A 5,199-nucleotide genomic window follows, 5' to 3' on the forward strand; every position below is an offset into this window, starting at 1 on the left:
AAACCATGCTTTGAGGAATTAGCATCAGATCGTGGATTTCGGTCAAATTAGAACATAATTTGCCAATTTTGATTCATTCGAATTGGTCGATTTGTACTTGATTTCGAGGGTCGATTCCAATTGGTTTGGAATTAGCATCTATAAAAGCCAATTTCGTTACCAATTCTGCTTACTTGAACCATGGATAAAACCCCTCAGACAACCACTTTTCAAAATACAAATTGGATAGGTCGATCAGCCGGTTCGAATTGGAATCAACCAGGGCCAATCCTGATTCAAGACGTTTTGCAGAACCAAACTCTGGGGTTTTGGGGATTGGGTCATTGAGTTTTTAGATCTGAGAGGTCGATTCTAAGGTTTTTAGGACGATTTTGGTCGACTTCAATCCTAACCAGATAAGAATCAAAACATCCAAGTTTATATTGCAAATATGCGCTGCTAAGCCAAACAAAAATGCATAAAGTTTTTTCTTTTTTCTTTTTGCCTCGCTTTGACCTCACAAGTCACATCTAAGTTCAGCTAAGATAGAAAATTATCTTTGATCTCCATCGTATTCTGCTACATCATTTTAAATTCCAAGAAAGTGTACATAAGTCATAGCAATTCAACAATCCTCAAAGGCATAGACTAGTGTTACCTTGCTTTTGATTCCTTTTTTCCTATGGGTTATTCAATAGTGGAGACTGTTGATACTCAGTGATATACCTAAATATGGCCACCCATTAACATTGTGCTACGTCACCATTATCGGGAAGGTCCGATGGATAAAATTCCATTAGACCACACACCATCCGACCCGACACCAAGGGCCTTATTACACAAAGGCATTATCCACCATGTGGGAGTGGATCAATCCACTCCTAACTTGCAGTTGACAGTTAGTGGCACCCCCCTATAAGGAAACCACAAGAGGAGCGCCCACAGCTCTTACGAATCAGGAATCACTCCCCCAAGAGGACTCCATGATTGACTCTTCTACCATGGATAGAACACTCCATCAACGGGACTCTCCACAATCTCCTCTACCTACAGCCTACACTATATATATTCAGGCATAAATCATAACAAAATCATCTTGACTACTATTATCTCATTTGTTGCTAGAGAAATCTGATTTATGCATCGGAGAGTCCTCGGCGGAGAAGACCGGCTCTCTTGTGCTTACTTTGTTCCTCTATGCAGGCTACTTGTCAATAGGATCCCTTTGACGGTTTCTTGACGCAACACTCGGTTAGGACTCACCCTTAAAAATTTTAGCCTTGAAGGAGAGGGTGCCTAAATCTGTATAAGGACCCAGATCGGGTTATTCACATTTAATGTGGGATCGGTTGCTTTCACCTGGAACCCTAACAATCTCCACCTCCACGTGGGAACTTGAGATCCTTCGTCAAGGATTTTATCATCCTTAGAGGCGCATGGAGTTGCCACACCTTTGCTCTGATACCATTGTTAGGAAATAAAAACTTTTCTCACTTGTATGTAAGTTAATAGAGATACACAACGATAATCAAGTATGTGCAAACTAATAACACACTAGAGAAAAAAAAATTCAACCCAACTGCAAGAGTACACTACAAATTTTAACATGGAAAACCCTTCTGGGACGAAAGGGAAAAATCACGAAAATACAGATAAAAGCTTTTACTATAATAATAATGGGGTTACAATACTCTCTAGACAATGCTAGATGCTACCAAATATCAAGAGCAAAATCTCCTCTTAGATTACAAAGCAACTCACCTTAGTGAATTCACAAGATTAGAGTACTCTCACCTCAAAACTCGTCGTGATAAATAAGGAAAAATTCGTAATACTTTCCTTTCTTCCTTTAATAGAGAGAACGTCATCACACCATAACTCAATGCGATGAACATAAGAGAAACAAAAAACCTAAGTTTTTCTTTCCTTTCTTCTCTCCTCTTTCACTCATAGATAAGCCAGTGCCACAAAGAGATTATGTACCCCCTCACCTTTTCTGCCTTCCAATTTTATAGAAAACATAAAGTAAGAGATATCACCATTAAGGTAGTATGTGAAAATCAAATAGCATCGTTCATATTATCAAAAAAAAAAAAAAAATAGCATCATTCATGAACTGCATACGTAATTATGTGGCTGTGATAACTTTAGAGAAAAATTTATCTCTAGTAACGTGATTTTCTTGGGGTAATCTTTGTGAGAAGGACCCAACAAACTCTCCCTCCTACTCACGAGGAGGAAATTCCCAAATATGTTATGTCAACGTCTTGTATTCCTACAACACAAGCATTTCATCATGATGTACATTAAACTTCACACATTATAAGAGTACCCTATGTATGTTGCCATTCCAATAACGTGTTTTCTTTGCCCCCACAAATGACTTGCTCACTTTATTCTTTACGCTATTGTAGACATTGAATTTTGTCATCCTAAGAACTATCAATAGTGATGGTTGGAGTCTCTTGAAATCTAATTAGAAATCTTAGTTACGAAAATTTTTTAGGGTTCTCTCAAAAAAATTAATTGTAGCCCATGTAATGGATATAACATCCAAATCTTCCCAGTTTTGTCCCAAACTTTACATGCTAGTCTATTTTATCATTACAAACCATGTTCTAAAAAATAATACAAAAATGGTTTATTTAGTCGTTGTTTTATAAGAATTACCATTAATCGGCACATATACTAGAGACTCAATTTTGAATTTGTTCTTGGCCAAATATCTACCCAATTCTTAAATGATTTGATAGTACATGTCAAAACCTTTCTAATGACACTTGGCTCGTGAAAATCAGATTCACGGTTGGGAAGTATGAATTTTTTAAGTCGAGGGTAAGAAAAGAGAGAAAAGGGGGAATAATTAAATAAAAGTAAATATATATATATATATATTTATATATATACTAAACTAATCCTAGTAGCCCATTTTAAACCTAACCTAACCTAGACTTAGCCCACAAACCAACCAATGCCTAGGCCAGCAGCTCAGCTAGATTGCAAGCTCGCACCCAACCAACCTTGCAACCAACAACATGGCCATGCATGCCCACACCCCAACCAGGTTGGTAGCAACAACATGGCCAAACTCGCATATGGCTATGACACTTCAACTTCTTCCATTTCACCTCACGATTCCCTTCCTCGAGCCACATCACCCCTCCTTTGTCTTGGTCCCCAAGCAAAACCTCCCACCTATCCCTTTAGGATATATCACCTCCTCTCTTTCCTTCCCTATTAAAGAAAAACTCAACAAATCGAAGCCTTCCACCTCACCCCCATGCCCTAATTCACCTCTTGTTATAACCCCCCCATTCTCCTTCTACAGGTGTGGGTACAGTACGGAGACTTGAGTTTTTCTTTATCTCATCCCCTTTTTTTTGCCTTGGGATGAAGAGGGGATAAAGGAAAAAAATGTGAGGCATCCGTGTCGGTTGAGGATCGACGATGATAGTGTACCCTAATTCTCTAGACAATTTTCTCAGAAAAAGGCCCAATGTTGTTAACGTTCGATGGAACCTCTGTCCTCCTCTTTGGTGGGAAAATGATGAGAATATTATCTTGGGAAAATGTTATTTTGGAGTCGTCACCTATATCAAGGTCTAGGACCCATAAATGTCTCCTTTTTAGGGAGAGGACTATGTTTAACTCAGTAGTGGATAAGACAAAGGTCTACCTCAGATAGCGGGGTAAGTTCAAAATTATGGGTTGGAAAGGCATGAAACACCCACAACAATCGCCCGACCGATGGCCAATGTCTTTCTATGTAGACTAACTTCTAAGCTAATTAGTCATACTAATATAATACTGCTTGAATATAAATGAAAGCAACAAAAGATATGTACGTATGTAATATGTATGGTAAATGTATGATATGGAAAATGTACATGTGGAATGTATATATAGGGAGGATTGAACCAAGAAATAAAGTTGCTCGACTACCTACATACCCTCATTAGGGATCAGATCCAACATAGTTTCGCATGTAGGGTAATGACATGTGGAGGGGATGGAGTATATGGTAGGCATCTTATAGTGTATGAAAATATAGGGATAATTTAAGATTGACATCATAACGGCGTGTTGGGATTTGAAAATTGCATATATAAGTCTTAACCCATTATCGTAATATAAACATGGGGCATATTTGGTAATTATCTTGGCATTATTGTAATGTCGATAAAAGACTGGGTTATGGTTATAAAACCCGACTTAACACACACACAAGTCTGCGGACTCCAAACCATTACAAGCACATAATAATTACACATCAATCCATAATATAAAGTGGACACATACAAACAGATAGGTGAACATCTTTAATCGGTGTCCGGATAGCTATCACCGTCATAGGACCTGCTGTTTGGAAATCTACATGATTAGTCATTATTCGATGGATATCTGGGTCCCGCAGAATATCATTTGTCTGTCACGCATTCAAAGTGGTATTGATAAGGCAGTCAGGGATTTGAGCTGGGTCCACATGATTGTGAGAGCACATCATCCTCATGAAGGATATCCATTCCTCCTTTTTCTCATCACGATGGTCAAATAAGTCATTTGTGCTAGTGCTGAGCAGCTGGAAGGTGGGGCAGAAAGCCAGGTAGTGGTTTGAAGAGATGTTAGGTTCAATAAGCTATGGATAAATATGATCTAGGGGTTTGTGAAACATGATAGTGACAAAATGATCGTCACTTGGTAGGGAGGATACGATGTCAATCCAATGGTTGATAGGCGAATAGGGTAAGAAACTTAGCAAAGTAAGGAGAGACCTAGAGACCGGGATAGTCTCTTTGGCCTGGGGGAAGCTGGCTGCTTAGGTGCCTAACTAGGTAATGATGGAACATAGAAATAGGTAGGCAAAGGGCGATATGGTAAACGATAGTGAGATACCAAATAAAAACATAGAATTCTTTCTCACAGAGATAGAATTGCTTGATGGTGAAAAGGGTAAGGTTTCATGTATGAAGGGTGTGACAGACCATCCAGTCGTATCCTAGACCATAATGGCAGACTAAAACTGGGAGGAGATCTTCATAGGTTTGTCTACTGTATTCTACCATAGTTCTTCCAGAGATATCACTATAGACTTCTGGTGGTAACATAGGTAAAAAAGGAAATAGGGTCTGGGTTTAGATCATCTTCAAGAGGAGTTGAGGAGGAAGAAGCACCTGGGGTAAAAGGCATACATAATGGGATTACGGCTTGAGCTGGTGGCTG

This window comes from Telopea speciosissima, chromosome 1 (assembly GCF_018873765.1).
Source record: "Telopea speciosissima isolate NSW1024214 ecotype Mountain lineage chromosome 1, Tspe_v1, whole genome shotgun sequence".
NCBI classification, from domain to species: Eukaryota; Viridiplantae; Streptophyta; class Magnoliopsida; order Proteales; family Proteaceae; genus Telopea; species Telopea speciosissima.